The sequence below is a fragment of the Adiantum capillus-veneris genome, chromosome 8, assembly GCF_014529385.1.
Source record: "Adiantum capillus-veneris isolate H3 chromosome 8, ASM1452938v2, whole genome shotgun sequence".
Classification (NCBI taxonomy): Eukaryota; Viridiplantae; Streptophyta; class Polypodiopsida; order Polypodiales; family Pteridaceae; genus Adiantum; species Adiantum capillus-veneris.
This window is the reverse complement of record NC_140938.1, coordinates 104414412-104432369: the sequence shown is the minus strand read 5'-3', so window position 1 is coordinate 104432369 and position 17958 is coordinate 104414412. Positions and strand designations below refer to the sequence as shown.

At 44.8% G+C, this 17958-nt stretch overlaps 1 protein-coding gene across 2 annotated transcripts in view; it reads right to left on the bottom strand.

Moving 5' to 3' along the window:
* LOC147452674 (beta-adaptin-like protein B) overlaps positions 1-17958 on the bottom strand; it is a 50526-nt gene that overhangs the window by 7598 nt on the left and 24970 nt on the right. The gene's annotated exons all lie outside the window — the stretch shown is intronic.

The window sequence follows — 17958 nt, the reverse complement described above, 5'->3', positions numbered from 1 at the left end:
AGTTTCTAGCTGATCTTATGAGCTTGTACGCACAAGCAATCCTACGAACACCCTCACAATGGTACCACCACAAATCCACTGTGCTCACCTAGTCTACGGGTTGGCCCCGAGTCATACTAGCATCCACGTGGCACATCAAGACCGTGTGCATGTGACACCTCCCTGCACACTTCTTGTAACTATGTCAGACTTTGTAAATAATTAATTTATTTACGAGAAAAGAATTATCTAATTAGTTGTGTGCACATCAGAAGCAGTTTCTAGGGTCTCATGTGCGTCCAAGTTTGGGCCAGTGCACCTCAGGGAGACCCTAGCAGAAAATACCCTGAAGCCCTAGCGATTGGGAAATCGGGTCTTCAATGAAGGGGTAGATAGTAGCCTCAGATTTTAGGCTCAAAAAATTACGCGCGCTAGTGCAAGCACAGGAATGAGATGGGGTCCTTAGAATAATAACCCTAAGGCCTAAATCATTTTACGGCCTTAGGATAAGTCAGTTAATGTATTTTTAAATTGTCTATGCTGGACCAAATGACCGGGCAAGTGCGAACAGGTAATGCCAGAGCAGTGTCGATACGGCATTGCGCTGGGGAGCAGCTAACAATTTCATTAGTAGCATCTGTGTGTGCAATTGTGAGTTAATTTGCACATTTCATTAATAGCCTAAGGATTTTTAAAAAGTGAAAGTTGAAGGGGTTTTAAAGTTATTAAGTGTGCCAAGTGGCACACTTATCAATGCAAACTAACTCTCTCTCACTCTCACTCTCACCCTCTCTCTCTTCCTAGCGCCCCCTCTCCTTGATGGCTATTTAGGAGCCCCCCCTCCCCCATTTTCAGTGTTGGCAGTGCTCCTACCCCCCCTATTGTGAGTATGCCCTGCGCATTGGAGCCCTCCATGGAAGCTTGAGAGCAGCCCCTTGTGACATATGTGGTGGCCTCGTGCTCCCATTGTCTAGAACAAGGGCTCTCATAGCCATAGACAGCTTTTCGTGACGTTTCATCGCGAGAAGTTGCAGCAAGCACTCTCTTCGTAGAGTGTGGTGGCTGTAAATTCTCTGTTTTCAGCCCTTGATCACCTCCTTTAGGTTGAATTTCAGCAAAATACATATAGAATCTAGTTCTTCTCTACCTACACTGCGCGTACACCAAGTTTCGTGTAATTCCATCGCGGAAAAGGTCTCTATTTCGGCTCTGGCAGGTGCTCAGGTAACATTTTCAGGTTATGTGCAGAAAATTACAGCAAGCATGTGTGCGTGCATTTTGTGTGTTTCTCCCTTATTTTTGTTGCACGAATAATTATGCATAAAGGGACTCAGTTAGCGGAAGGTAAACTCTCATTTTCAAGAGCTTCCGTTGAGTTTTGTGGAAGATAGACTCTCGTTTTTGAGAGCTTTCCAAAATCTCATAGCAGAGGGAAGATCCTCTCAGTATTCAGAGAGTAGCTTTCGCACTCTCTCAGTCAAAAGCAGAAAAGAAAGAATAGAGGATGGGCTATTGCCCCGTTCTTGTGCTTGTAAAGATTCACCCTTAGTAATAAAGATAATCTCTTTATGGGGGGGGACCAACCCATCTTCTGGTCCCCAATGAAGTGTCAAGCTTTCTCTCTCTCTCTCTCTAATTCTCTTGAGTATTTGAAGTACAATCATAAGTCAGTTTACGCTGCCGTATTTTTGTGACAGTGGTATCAGAGCAAGGTCATCTCTCTCTTCCTTAAGGGATTGACGACTCTTGGCAGACTGCAAAAATGGGAGGACGCGAGATAGAGTTCTCTCTCCTTCAACAGCAGGGGGAAGAGTTGCAAAAAGCTCTCTCCCATCCAGAAGTCCAAAAGATTCTCCATACTCTTGAGAAAGGGAAGGAGAAAATGCCGATGGGGTCGGGAGAAATCCCGCAAAACCCAAAGGTGCCAGAACCAAGGAAAGATCCTTTGATTGGAACCTCCCGCATGCACGAGAGGCAGAGGAAACCTCCAGAACGTCATGTGCGGTTTAACCCAAAGGTTCAAGAGCACGATCCCCCTGATTCCCCTCAGTTCTCTTTCATGAAGGATCTGGATGACATCGTTGCTCCGGAAGACATGTTTCTTGACGATCCGTTGCACCAAGAAGTGCATTCAAGGGACAAGACTCCTATCCATAAAGAGTCTAAGCATAGAAAGAAGGAGCACCATAAGAAGAAGCACTACAGGCAGAAAACATTCAAGTCGGGAGACAAAGATGTGAAATTCGACACCTACAATGGACGGCGTGATAATGACAAAGCTTTGGCTTTTATCCGCCAATTCGAAGTTGCATTTGCTGAAGGGAATTTTAAAGAAAGATCCAAGCTTCGCCATGTCAGTATGTACCTGAAAGGCACTACCGGGGTCAAACAAAATAAGAGCCCGTTGGTTGTTGATACTACCCCAAGCTTTGAGAAGAGCTCTTCTTTTCCATCCTTGGTTGTATTTCCCTGTACATCTGAGACTGCATTGGAAGAGGGTGGTTGTGGAGGTTTGGTAGGACAGTCACCCTTCATGTGACCAACTTGTCCACACTTGAAGCATCTTCCTTCACTAATGTAAGTTCGCAAGTCAGCAGGAGAGAGATATCTCCCTTTCTTGGGCTGATTTGGCTTTGCTTCTGCTTCGGAGACGGTTCTTTTCTTCTTTTGAGAAGAAGAAGTAGAGGTAGGCTGCTCATGGAGAGCCTTCTGCTTGGCATGGTAAGTGCTTTGCTCCATCTTCCTGGGAGTACCCTTGTCATGTATTCCATCAGCTATGCGGGCTAATTCCATAAGTATCTGCAAGTTACCTCGAGGGTAAAGCTTCATAGCCTTTTGCAACGCTTCATGCAAACCTGCTTCAAACTTGCGCATCTTCTCCGAATCGTCAATCTTCTTGAATGGAGTGATTTTCAAGAGAACGTCCCAAAACCTATCCACATAGCGTGGAACAGTTTCGTTCTCCGATTGTGAAAGTCGATCCCATTCTTTCTTTACCTCTTCCTCATAGTCTGGAGGAAGGAACTGTGCGTAGAACTCCTTCTTGAAAGCAGTCCAATCTTGGGGTTTGCGATCTTCCAGGATAAGGGTTAACCACCAACTGCTTGCGGTACAGACAACTTCATCTCTACCAAGCTAGCTGACGACCTGAACTTGCAGCCCAATCGTTTTGGAGTTTCTATTCAAGCACAGTCCGCTTTCAAAGGGCATAACTCAAACTCTACTCCAATCATAGGGAAGTTGAATCTAAAGGTCGACGACTACAAAGATCAAGAGTCTTTCTTACTAGCTTCACTTGAAGAATGCGATGTTATCTTGGGAATGCCTTGGCACTACAAGATGCATCCCATTCCTGACTACGTTCAGAAAACCTTATCCTTTGCTCATAAAGAAAAGGGGTATCTTGTACTTGCAGATGCAGGAGATTGGCGTATTCTATCGCCAATCACATTGCCATCAAGAAAGAAATGAAAAAGTGTGTTTCAACGTACTTGATTTTTGCAAGAGAGAGAGATGTGTCTGTTTCACAACTTTCTTCCTCTTTAGAGCAAAAAAGACTTAAGTTATTAGAAAGTTATCGAGATTGTTTTGCAGATGAACTTCCAAATGAACTCCCACCTTCACGACCTGAGGATCATACAATTGATTTGATCCTAGGAAGTTCTCCTCCAAATCAGCCCCCTTATCGAGTTAGTCTAATGCAGCAACTCAAGCAGGTTAACGAACTTTTGAAGAAGTGCTTAATAAGGCCTAGTACTTCTCCATATTGTTCACCTGTCTTGCTAGTACAGAAAAAGGATGACACATTCCGCATGTGCATAGACTATAGATCTCTAAACAAGATCACAATCAAGAATCAATTTCCAATCCCTCGGATTGACGACATTCTTGACAAGTTACAAGGAGCAAGTGTCTTTAGTCGTATAGACTTGAAGAGCGGTTATCATCAAATCCGCATAGCTCCTCAGGATGTGCATAAGACTTCATTTAGAACAACCTTCGGGTTGTATGAATTTCTAGTGATGCCTTTTGGACTCACTAATGCACCAACTACATTCAAAAGAATGATGGATAGAATCTTCCACTCATATAGAAGTTTTACAAGCGTTTTCTTTGATGACGTCTTAATCTTCTCAGAGACGGAAGACGAACACTATAAGCATCTCGCCTTAGTGTTTGAAGAATTACGCAAACACAAATTATTTGTGAATGCTAAGAAGAGTGAGTTCTTTCTAAAAGAAATCCACTATTTGGGTCATATAGTATCTCACAATCAGGTGAGAATGGACCCTGATAAGATTCAAGCAGTTGTAGAATGGCCTACGCCAACTACAGTACATGATGTATGAAGTTTCCTTGGCCTCTGTTCCTATTATCGGCGTTTCATTCGAGCTTTTGCTGCGATAGCAGGTCCCCTCCATGACCTGACAAAGAAGCGGATTCCATTCCATTGGGGGTCTGGACAAAAACAAGCTTTTGAAAAGCTTAAGTATCTACTCAGTCACGGACCTGTTCTCACCGTCCCTGATCTTCGCAAACCTTTCGAGGTATACTGCGATGCATCTGGAGATTGTGTAGGAGCAGTTTTGAACCAAGAGGGTCACGTGATAGCCTATGAAAGTCGGCGCCTTAGAGATGCAGAGTTGCATGTCTCCATATACGAGAAAGAGCTAATGGCAGTAATTCATGCTCTTTCCATTTGGAAACACTATCTGTTAGGAGCTGATTTTATTATCAAGACAGATTATCAAAGTCTTCGCTACTTTCTCACACAGAGAAAGTTATCAGAAAAGCAGATGAGATGGGGCAACTTTCTTTCAATGTTCCATTTTCAGATTTTACATACTTCTGGAACAAAGAATGCAGTTGCAGCTGCTCTCTCCAGGCGTCCAAAGATCAATGCACTAACAACAATTTACCATCAGGAACTAGAATCTCTCAGCGAGATGTATCCTCAAGATCCAAACTTCGCCACAATTTGGGCAGATCTTCAAGCTGGTCACTCAAGGCCACCTTATTCCATTAGGGATAATACGCTCTATCGTCAACAAGCAATATGCATAGCTCAGCCCTTACGACAGAAGGTGATGAATGAAGCACATAATTCTCCTTATGCCGGGCATCAGGGAATTGCTTCCACCACTAGTGCCCTCGAAAGGTATTTCTTTTGGCCAACACTCCGTGCGGACATTGAAAAACATGTACCTGAGTGTTTAGTCTGCCAAAAAGTAAAATATGACAGACATAAAGTTTATGGCAAGCTTCAGCCGCTCCTTGTGCCTAACACGCCATGGGAAAGTATTGCCATGGATTTTATTACGGATCTTCCTAGATCCAAGAATGGAAATGATGCAATCTGGACTATAGTGGACAGATTCAGTAAGCAAGCACATTTTCTTCCAGTAAAGAAGACGATCAAAGCTGATTACATGGCCAGAATATTTCTAGCTCAGATTTTTAAACACCATGGATTGCCAAAGACTATTGTCAGCGATAGAGATCCCCGCATGACTAGTCTATTTTGGCAGGCATTGTTCGAAAACTTGGCAACTAAGCTTGATTTTTCATCAGCTTATCATCCTCAAACAGATGGTCAAAGCGAAATCGCTAATGCCACTGTTTTAGATCTCCTCAAGTGCTATGTTTCGGAACGACAATCCGAATGGGAACAATACTTACCAATAGTTGAGTTTGCGTATAATAATACCATACACTCCTCAACTGGTAAAGCTCCCTTTGAAATTATTTATAGGAAGCCACTCTCACTTCCTATTATGGTGACCAAAGAAAACATCTTTACCGCAGATGAATTTGTGCGCAATATTGATATTGCCCATCAACAAGTAAAGCAAGCGATTCTTCGTACTCAAGAGCAACAGAAGAGAAAAGCAAACAAGCACAGAAGGAATCTCAATCTTGAAAAAGGACAATATGTCCTGCTTCGGTTTGAGAAAGCTAGATTGAAAAAGCGGGTCGGCAAAGGGAAAGTTGTCAAACTTTCCCATAGATTTTACGGCCCTTTCAAAATTACAGATAAAGTCAATGACGTGACTTTCAGATTGGATTTGCCTTCTAACTGGCGCATCCATAATGCTTTTCATGTCAGTCTCCTCCGACCGTATGTTGGACCTCCTCCAGTGGCACCAGTACAAGAATACCTCCAGAAGTCGAAGGGACTGAGGAAATCCTTCAACTTGAACAGATAATACACCACTCGGAGAGACAACTCAAGTCCGGGAGTCTACATCGAAAGTATTTAGTCAAGTTCAAGAATTACACTCCTTTATATGCAAAGTGGATGACTGAGTCCGATCTTAAGGACTACCCAGACATCTTGCACAGTTATGTTGACGCTCTACAGTTGAGGTCAACTGTTTAGAACCAAGAGGGATGTAACTATGTCAGACTTTGTAAATAATTAATTTATTTACGAGAAAAGAATTATCTAATTAGTTGTGTGCACATCAGAAGCAATTTCTGGGGTCTCAGCTGGTCCAAGTTTGGGCCAGTGTAACTCAGGGAGACCCTAGCAGAAAATACCCTCAAGCCCTAACGATTGGGAAATCGGGTCTTCAATGAAGGGGTAGATAGTAGCCTCAGATTTCAGGCTCAGAAAATTACGCGCGCTAGTGCAAGCACAGGAATGAGATGGGGTCTTCAATGAAGGGGTAGATAGTAGCCTCAGATTTCAGGCTCAGAAACTTACGCGCGCTAGTGCAAGCACAGGAATGAGATGGGGTCCTTACAATAATAACCCTAAGGCTTGAATCATTTTACGGCCTTAGGATAAGTCAGTTAATGTATTTTTAAATTGTCTATGCCGGACCAAATGACCGGACAAGTGCGAACAGGTAATGCCAGAGCAGTGTCGGTACGGCATTGCGCTGGGGAGCAGCTAACAATTTCATTAGTAGCATCTGTGTGTGCAATTGTGAGTTAATTTGCACATTTCATTAATAGCCTAAGGATTTTTAAAAAGTGAAAGTTGAAGGGGTTTTTAAGTTATTAAGTGTGCCAAGTGGCACACTTACCAATGCAAACTAACTCTCTCTCACTCTCACTCTCACCCTCTCTCTCTTCCTAGCGCCCCCTATTTAGGAGCCCCCCCTCCCCCATTTTCAGTGTTGGCAATGCTCCTACCCCCCCTATTGTGAGTATGCCCTACGCATTGGAGCCCTCCATGGAAGCTTGAGAGCAGCCCCTTGTGACATATGTGGTGGCCTCGTGCTCCCATTGTCTAGAACAAGGGCTCTCATAGCCAAAGCCAGCTTTTGGTGAGGTTTCATCACGAGAAGTTACAGCAGGCACTTTCTTCGTAGAGTGTGGTGGCTGTAAATTCTCTGTTTTCAGCCCTTGATCACCTCCTTTAGGTTGAATTTCAATAAAATACATATAGAATCTAGTTCTTCTCTACCTACACTACGCGTACACCAAGTTTCGTGTAATTCCATCGAGAAAAGGTCTCTATTTCGGCTCTGGCAGGTGCTCAGGTAACATTTTCAGGTTATGTGCAGAAAATTACAGCAAGCATGTGTGCATGCAGTTTGCGTGTTTCTCCCTTGTTTTTGTTGCAGGAATAATTATGCATAAAGAGACTCAGTTAGCGGAAGGTAGACTCTCATTTTCGAGAGCTTCCGTTGAGTTTTGTGGAAGATAGACTCTCGTTTATGAGAGCTTTCCAAAATCTCATAGCAGAGGGAAGATCCTCTCAGTATTCAGAGAGTAGCTTTCGCACTCTCTCAGTCAAAAGCAGAAAAGAAAGAATAGAGGACGGGCTATTGCCCCGTTCTTGTGCTTGTAAAGATTCTCCCTTAGTAATAAAGATAATCTCTTTATGGGGGGGGACCAGCCCATCTTCTGGTCCCCAATGAAGTGTCAAGCTTTCTCTCTCTCTCTCTCTTATTCTCTTGAGTATTTGAAGTACAATCAAAAGTCAGTTTTCGCTTCCGTATTTTTGTGACACTTCTCCATATCATTGATGGTTGAAGCCTAGTTTTGCCTCCTCACATCTTCTCTCTCTCCTCATCTCTTTGTGTTGCAACAATTATTTTTCGTCCAATTCATCCCTCCTCTAGTATGGCAACATCTTCAAGGTTGGGTTGTTCAGTTGCCCAATTTCCTTGCCTTCTACCATTGAAGCGTCTCCATACAAGCGGTTGTCCTATTTCTTGATTTTCTCTTGAGGAAGGACTTTAGGACCCTATTGAGTAGTTTTGAAGTCATCTTCAAGTAAACGGGGACCAACCTAAGATAGCTTCTACAACGCTCAGATGCTTCAATGACTTTTACAAGCACTTCTTGCTTTTCTATCTTCTCCATGCTTTATTCTTTCACATGTCACAAACTGCTGACGTACCGAGCCACTGAAGAATGGAGCCAAACTGCAGATCCCGGTTGAGGGGCCTGAACCCTAAGTGAAGAAGCAGAAGAAGAAGAAGAAGCAGATGAGGTTCCCACCAACTTATGGGACCCCATCCGATGGGGCCCAAGTGACCTAAAGAGATTAAATAAAGCGAGACCTTCTCTCACACACATGCGCACGCACAACGTGGAGAATGATGACGTGGTAGCAAATGTACGGAATCCCACAATTTCCGCTAACATGCTAACGTGGTAGACTGTTCCCGCAATTTTCGTTGGCAGTGCAACGTGGCAGCTGTACGGATTTTCGCAAAATGTGCTAGTTGCTTTTTGGACCAGAAGCTTTTGAGTTTGACTGCTTTTCATGTAAACTTCTTTTAGAGGCCAAGGGACTTTAAATATGACCCATGGGCTCTCACTCTGGAAGTCTATCTGCAAGAGATGCAGAGCAGAGCCATGGGAGTTCGTTTGGGGCTAGTGCTCTCTCTTGGGGTGGAACACTGCCACTCCTTGTCTCGTGTGTCATGCACTCTCTATCTCACTTTCAGTTGAGTTGTTATTTGAAGTGCTTAAAGTTGTTCAATCTATTCTTTTCCCTTGGCACGTGGTGCCCATCTCTTGTGACAATGGTATCAGAGCTTCAAGCGTGTGCTTTTCTGAAAGCATACCGGTCCTATCAAAATGGAGACAGAGTAAGGCGGCGCTTCCAAAGTTTCTTGGAAGTTTTATTAGAGAATCTTCATGACCTGACCCCCGATTTATCAGCCACTCAAGAATCTTCGTGTTCCGACCCCGGACTTATCAGCCACTGACTACCACCCTTACTTCATCGCGCATCGAACGCGCTCCCGTCTTCATCGCTCTGTCTTACAAGGCATAAGCCATAAAGATCATTTGCAAGAGCAGGATCAAAGATTTCTCAAGCCGCTGTTTTTTTAGAGGCAATGCCATGCAGTGATGGAAGTCTACAGTTACCAAGCCGCACACTCCAAGGACTTGGCAAGCTTTCAAGAAAAAAATTTGCCCAAAGTTACATGCTTTCAAATATCTTTCTTTGGAGTGCAGCTTCTGGCAGAGTAGGGTATCCAGAAATGCTTGCCACGAAAACCCTAGCAGAGTACGACTTGAAATTTTTGGACACCTCACAACAGGTCTCTTCTCGAGCTAATAACCTTGAAGGTCCAGTGTGATTGCTATGTCTTGGGACTACCATCACCGCTACAAGAACACTATCTATCAAAGCGCTTATGGACCATGGTGTAGTCGGCTACAACCTTATGAAAGGAATCTAGCCCTAATTGTTGGCGCAGCCCAATTGATGTCGAGATTGCTTTTTAAGTTTGAATTTTGTATGAGAATCAGTTTGAGAACTTGTTTGGTGATCCTCTTTGGAATTTGTTTGAAATGGATGGTATCTGTTTGAACCTGTTTTGGTGCCGATTTGAACTATTTGACTTTGGTTTCAATACGGGTTTCAATGCTTGATGGTTTACTCCCAAATGGAGTAGTGAGAAACGTTGTTTCGATATTGTTTGAACCTCGGAACGACGCAGACGGGATGTCTAGGGAGCATTTTGTTGTATGATGGAAAACCTCACAACGACACAGACGATATGTCTGGGGAGCTTTTCTTTGTATGCTGGAACGACCCAGACGGGATGTCTGGGGAGCGTTTGTTTGTATGTTTGAACCTCCAAGCGACGTAGGTTGCAATGTGGGGAGCATTTGGTTTTACCAGTCCTTTGATCTGACCTCATGGCCCATATCTTCTTAGGTTATTTGCGAGGGGAGTGACGAGGTACTAGTTGAGTAGCTTCATATCGCACACCGTCTCTCTTGGGGGAGTGCTCAACGACGCTGTTCGTTGTGTCTTGTAGCATGCATATATGAGCATTTGTGTTGCATTCTGATGTGCCGACCACTGAATATTCCTTATTGGATGAGATATTTCTAGGAAACCAACGACCCAGGATATCAAGAGCTCCGATCTGGAATGAAACTCCTTATTGGATGAGATTCTTCTAGGGAGCCAACGACCCAAGAAATCAAGAGCATCGATTTGAATGAGAAAACTGATTGTCCCTCAGAATGACTCTCTGTCACGAGAAGGACACCACGTGCCAATGGAAAAGAACAGATTGAACAGACTTTTAGCACTTTAACAACAAGTGAACAGAAAGAGAAAGAGCGCACGCGACACGGAGTGGCGGAATTCCACCCCAGAGAGTACTGGCCCCAAAAGTTGACGCCCCTTCCGGTATTTCTTTATATTGCTTCAACTAAGTACAACGCCGGTACTCCAATCCTTGCACCTTCACACTGAAGCATGCCAAAGAACGAGCCCTCTGCACAAATTTAAAGGCCCTTTCAACTAAGTACAATACCTACACTCCAATCCTTGCACCTTCACATTGAAGCATACCAAAGAATGAGCCCTCTGCACAAATTTAAAGGCCCTTGGCCTTGAAAAGCAGTTACATGAAAAGCAATAAAACTCAAAAGCAATTGGTCCCAAAAGCACTAGCGCCAATAGCTGCCAGCACGTTTCGTGAAAATCTGTACAACTGTCACATCAGCATGTTAACGCGAAATCCGGGATTCCGTACAAGCTACCACGTCATCAGTTTTTTACGGTGTGTGTGTGTGTGTGTGTGTGTGTGTGTGTGTGTGTGTGTGTGTGTGTGGTGGGCTTGCTTTAATTTTTAATACCATTAGGTCATTTACGCCCCATCGGACGGGGTCCCATAAGTTGGAGGGAACTCTTCTTTAAAAATAGGCCACTTGACAAGACTTTGCAAGTTGGTAAAACTTCTTCTGCTGCTTCTGCTTCTTCACTTAGGGTTTAGGCCCCTCGACCAGAATCTGGAGGATGGCTCAGATTTGCAGTGACTTGAGTTGTTTTGCAGATATGCTGTAATCGCGGACAATTACTTTCTTTCAAGAAGGGGGGATGTCACAAACTGTTGACGTGTCAAACCACTAAAGAATGGAGCCAACCTACAGATCCCGACCAAGGGGCCTAAACCCTAAGTGACGCAGCACTAGAAGAAGAAGCACATGAAGATCCCACCAACTTATGGGACCCCGTCCGATGGGGCCCAAGTGACCTAAAGAGATTAAATAAAGCGGGACCTTCTCTCACAACACGAGTACCCACAACATGGAGAATGATGACGTGGCAACAAATGTACGGAATCCCGCAATTTCCACTGACATGCTGACGTGATAGCCTGTACGGACAATCCCACAATTTCCATTGTCAATGCCACGTGGCAGCTGTACGGATTTTCGCAAAACGCGTTGGTTGCTTTTTGGACCAGAAGCTTTTGAATTTGGTTGCTTTTCATGTAAACTGCTTTTAGAGGCCAAGGGCCTTTAAATATGACCCATTGGCTCTCACTCTGGCCGTGGGAGATGCAGAGCAGAGCCATGGGAGTTGTAAGAATTACCCAAAGCGGAGCAAACGTTTGGGGCAGGCCGCAGTGCTCTCTCTCGGGGTGAAACACCGCCACTTCTCGTCTCGTGTGTCGTGCACTCTCTATCTCTCTTTCAGTTCAATTGTTATTTGAAGTGCTTAAAGTTGTTCAATCTGTTCTTTTCCGTTGGCACGAGGTGCCCGTCTCTTGTGACACCACATTCGGGAAAACTATGGTACAATTAATATGGCAAGGTTGGTGAGTGAGTTGGGACGTGCTTGTCTCTTGCCTTGCTTCGTTTTCATTGTCCTAGCCAAGTTATCTGATTATCCTCACGCATTGTCCCTGCTAACGAGACTTTCTGGCTCATCAATGCTATTGGCAAGCTTTCTTAGCCTTCGTCCTAGTCTTTTTGGCTATCCACTAGTTGTATCCAACGGAGCGGCTTTATCAAGTGTCACAAGGACGTGGCAGTTGTTAACTATGTCACGAGGACGTGGCAATTGCTAACCTTAGTTGTTGGTTTCTTTCCAATGAATTTTGTTTTATTTTTGAGACCCTCTTTTTGAAGTTGCAAATGGTCGGACATTGTATGGCCAATGTGAACGGTAGTTTCACCCGCAGACGGGAAGTTGGTCGGCATTGGAAATCGTATAGTAAGAGGATGTCTAGGCTCAGTGCAAGATCATGTAGGTTCCCCCGTCGCACTTAGCAAGTTGGTGGATACTAGGAAGTGAACTCAATAAAGGTATAAAGTCAAGGTGGGATCACCAACAGAAAGTATCTGACAGTTCAGCCACATTGCACTTCTGAATGCGGTCCCAATGAGGATAGATGGTCAGAAGACCAATGGGAGCCCAACGGAAGCCTCTCCTAAAAATTAGGGAACTGCTATTTTGGGCCATGAAATGTGTTCGCGTCATTACCTTCGGAATGACAAGGGGAACATTTTACAACTCTGTCGCGAAGTCAATTGGGTAACCGGTCGGGAGATTTTTAGGCGGCAAGCCCGAAACGGGAAAATGCTTGTAATTGTGCCAAGTATCGCATTTTATTGTACTTTCCTATTGCAATGAAGAGGTAGTGCTGAATATTAAGCTGGGAGGCCTCATTTTGAAGAACTGTCACAGGTTAAGAGCTATGGAGCGCTTTCTTTCCACTCTATGTACAGTGTGGTGCTAGGAGTGATGCCCTACACACTACACACTACTCTCTCTCTCCCCTACGTGCAGTTATGTGATGCTCCACAAGAGGACTCTTCATTTGACTAATGTACAGCTGTGTGGGTTCATGCACGATTGCCGAGGCAAGAGACTCTTGCACAGGTACTAGATTAGCTAGTGGCTCATCCCCCGCAGGTACAGGTGAATTCGGAGAGGTTTCAAGTGAGAAATCTCGTCCGATTCAAAGGGCAAGTAGCCCTACAGGTGCGGGAGCTCGAGAACTTGCTACGGATGCGGCTGGCTCACGAAACGGAGCCCAAAACAGGGAATTACAGCCTGCTGTGTACTTTTGCAGGTTTAGGGTTTCGGCCCTAAACGGTCCTTAATACCCCCAGGAGGTCCGGGGACGCGAGGGGACCGCTATAGAGGTGATCTAGCGCATTTTCGGGGCAGAAAAGTGCTGCAGATTCTTGCCAGGTTTTGCAAAGTGTCCGTATACGTCGAGAAAGTCATCTATTGCGTGGGGATATTGTCTGTGAAGCGTCCTAGTACAGTTATGTTGCCGAAATCGGGCTAGAACAGGTGGATTTCAGCCCAGATTATGCGGGACAGCTCGTAGGAAATCACAGGTTTTATTCCCTCTATTACAAGTATAAAGAATACCGAAAGGGGTGCCAATTTTGGGGCCTACACGTTGTCGGCGTTTGCTCGGAGCATTCTAGCTTCCGAGCCGTGTGTGTGCTTAAAGTGTTAATTCCCGTCAAAGGTTTCCTTTGCACGTCCTCTCTGTGTGTGTCTAAAGTAAAGAATTTTGGGTGAAAGCCAACGCCTACCGCCCTATCGGTCGGTTTCAAGGTCTCGTTGGCGGGACTATCAATCAATCTTTCCTCAAAGAGTGAGCCTCGTTTTGGGTAAAGACACAGAGTACAGGAACGCGGGATTACACTATGGCCGAGAAAGGGAAGGGCATTATGGAAGAAGCTTCCTCTTCGAAGGACAGACAGGAAACTGCTATTCGAGATTGGCGAGAGCTCACGGCCACGTCAGTTTGTACCTCCTGTTCATGTGAATGTCCCTCCAGTAGTACAGGGCTTTATGACCGGGCAACTTGAGGATGATGCATTCAGGACTCAGTTAGTTGTTGCGGTGAATGTCTTTTCGAAACTGGTGCAAAATCCAAGGTTTATGGAGTTCTTGCAAGCGCCACCAGCGCAACAATAAAATAGGCAACCTACACCACGTACGGAGCTTGTTGAGACTCAAGCCCAAGTACTTCATGCGACTCAATAGGATAGGGAACACTCGCATGTTGCGGAGTCAGGGGCTCCAAAACAGGTTCCTCCAGTGTGTCACAAAGTGATGACGTGGCTACCGAGAGCAGAAACCCTAATTTCTGCAAGAACCCTAATCTGCAAAAACCCTAATTTCTGGAAACCCTAACCCTAACTGCTGGCTGAAACCCTAAACGTGGTGGAAACCCTAATCTGGCGCTTGAAATGCCACGTGGCGAGCAGTACGGATTTCCGGATTTTTCAGGCTGGAAAAAAAAGCAGTTTCTAGCGACGCAAATTGCTGCTTTTCTCTACGCATGGGCCGAGAGAGAGAGAGAGAGAGAGAGAGAGAGAGAGAGAGAGAGAGAGAGAGAGAGAGAGAAACTTGGTTGCTTTATTTTTACGAGAGAGAGAGAGAGAGAGAGAGAGAATTTTTGCTTTTGGAAGCTTTTGGGGCTCTGCTTTTGGACATCCCTTGTAAACAAATAAATAAGTGGTTTAGGGCTCACTCTGCAAAGCATCTAGACGCAAAGTCTAAGAGGAGTGAAACCCTAACCGCTCTCTTGTACTTTGACATTGATTTAATACATAAAGAAATACCGAAGGGGGTGCCAGTCTTTGGGGCCAATATCTCTAGGCACGGAACTCCGCCGGGCCAATGCAAATCTATTGTGATTTGTGAACTGTTTTGAAGTGGTTATTTGGTGCTGTCGTGATTGATTCTTGACTTGGAGTGTCCAAGTCTGTTACAGTGGTATTAGAGCACGGCCGATTTCTCTTCTACGGGAAATCCGATCCCCAAATTTTTTTTCCGCAACACCTATGGCTTCACGCAAGGATCAGTCGCCTCCCTCTGCATCTGGAGATGCGGGCAGGGATCACAACGAAGATTCCGGAATAGAGTATGGCCCGCCTCGGCCTACTCAGGCGGAGCAACGAGAGATGGAGCGTCGTCAATTGATCGGCGATGCAACAAAGATGATGCTCAATTTTGCGAAGGACCCAAAATTTGCAAAATATATGAGCGAGACTTCTTTTCAGGAAGTGCACGAGCAGTGGCAGAAAACCACACCACCACCCCCAAAACCTGCTCTCAAGAAACCTTCTGCTCACAAGAAATATTCAGAGAAGGAATTAGAAGAGGTGGTTGATGCACGGATTGCTCAGTTTTTTGACGCGCAAAAGAAAGCTAAAAAGCACGGCAAAAAGCAAAAGAAAGGCACTGGCTTCCCGGGTTATTTGGGTCGTCAATCGACATTTGACAAAGCAAAGAAACAGAAGAAGCGTGTTCACTTTGAAGGAGTACCCAATTCTTCTTCTTCTTCTGACAGTTCTTCTAGCTCTTCAGATTCGAGCGAAGAAGACAGAAAAGGCAAAAAGCGAAGCAAGAAACAACGCTTGGAAAAGGGCAAGAAAAAGGCAAAGAAGTCTAAATCTCGCCCAGTGACTGACAGTTCTACTGAGGACTCGTCTACAGACAATTCAGACTCCGATGACGGAAACTTTTATGCGAACAAGAAGAATTTTTATAAAGCCAACGAGTATGACTTTCTGGAAGATAAAAGCAAGAAAGTTCCAGAGTTTAATGAAGGTGGACACTCCATCAAATTTGATACTTTTTCAGGATACTCAGATGCTTCAAAGGCTTTGTCTTCTATACAGCAGTTTGACATCGCTTTCGCGGGATAACCAAGAAAGATACAATAAATGCTTACTGTGAGAGATTTTGGAGCTCTTTTCTACCCGCCTCTTCATTCAAGAAGATCTCGATCAGAGAACAGATTGAGCGGTTCACCTTGGGTCTACCTACAGAGATCCGAGATCACTGCTTGGAGCAGAAGTCAGCTTCTATTCAGGAGTTAATGAGTCATGCGAAGCGGGGCTTTGCCATTCAATCTGGCAGTCTAACCTACCCCACAGATGAGGCCATGACACAACGAGCCGAACAGACTTCTGGGAATGAAAGTAGAAAGAAAAAGAGCAACCCAAAGAAAAAGGATGCACGACCCAAGCTTACTCCTCAGGAGCGAGCTCGCTTCATCAAGGAGGGGAAGTGCTTTGGATGCAGGGAACATGGACATATCTCTGCGAAGTGCCCTAATAAGGCACAGAAAGAACAGAATGATAAGGACGATGACAGGCCTGAGAGTTCGAGAGCAGCTGAGAAACGTGGCAGAAAAGGCAAGATGAAAACAGGACTGGTTCCAGATTGTGTGGGTATCGATCCCAACACCATGGACGAGAGTACAAAACTTTGCTGAGCTTGGGGCAAAGTGAAAGATCAAGAGGCCCTGATCTTCTTTGATGGAGGAGCCAATGCCAACTTCATTTCACCGGGATTGGCGGCGCGGCTCGAGATCACTCCCGATCGGATGGGACCACTTGCGGAGGCAGTTCTAGCAACACTTGGCAGGGACGTAGCCATTACACCTATCATTGGCAAACTTCGGTTACATTGTTAGGGGTATTTGGGGCATGAGGACTTCTTCATAATGCCTTTGGAGGGTTGTGATGTTCTCTTAGGGATTCCCTGGTACCACAAGAACAACGTCGTGGTCGATTATCGGCCGAGAGAAGCGACTTTGACTTTAGAGAAGGCAGAACCATTGTACTTAATATTAAACTGAAGGGCGAGTCTATCCCTATTGTATCGGCTTCGGCCATTTCAAAATCAATGAAATCCAGTCTATTTGTTTAATCGATCTTTATAAAAGAATTGAGCAATAAGGATAGGACAAATATGTCTAAACTTGATAAAGAACGCCGAGATTTTCTCCACTCACGCCGATTGCTTCTCAGAAGGCCTACAAGGCGAGTTAGCACATCCTCGTCCTGAAGACCATACCATTGATCTGATACCTGGAAGCACACCACCGAACCAGCCACCTTACCATGTGAGCCGAGAACAGAATGAAGAGATTATGAACCAAGTGAAAGACCTCTTGGAAAAGGGTCTTATCCAGCCTAGTACTTCACCGTATTGATCTCCATTGTTGTTGGTTTTGAAGAAAGACGGATCTTGGAGAATGTGCATCGATTATAGAGCTCTCAACAAAATCACCATCAAGCACAGATTTCCGATTCCTAGGATCGATGATATACTCGACAGGTTACAGGGATCCTCGTGCTTTAGCCGGATTGATCTGAAGAGTGGATATCGTCGGATCCGAATCGCGCCGGGAGACGTCTACAAGACAGCCTTTCAAACTACTTTTGGGTTATTTGAGCTTTTTGGTGATGCCCTTAACCAATGCTCCTGCGACATTTAACCGGATGATGGACAAGATTTTTCGAGAGTAGAGGCTATTTGTTGGCACTTTCTTTGACGGCATCATTGTTTTCTCCAAGAATGAGACAGAACACAGAGATCATTTGTTTCAGGTCTTTCAGGCATTACGAGATCACAAGTTAGTGATTAATGCAAAGAAAAGAGAATTTTTCCTACCAGAGATACACTTTTTGGGACACATTGTCTCAGCAGCAGGAGTGCAAATGGATCCGGCCAAGATAGAGACTATACGTGATTGGCCCGATTTGAAGAATGTCCATGAAGTTAGAAGCTTCTTGGAACTGTGTTCGTACTACAGGCGGTTCATTCGAAAGTTTGCAGAGGTTGCTTCCCCTTTGCATATCTTGACACAGAAAGGAGTCCCTTTCTCGTGGGGATGACTGCCTTTCAGACATTGAAAGAGAAATTGACTACAGGACCAGTTTTGACTTTGCCAAACTTGCAGAAGTCATTTGAAGTATATTGTGATGCTTGTGGTC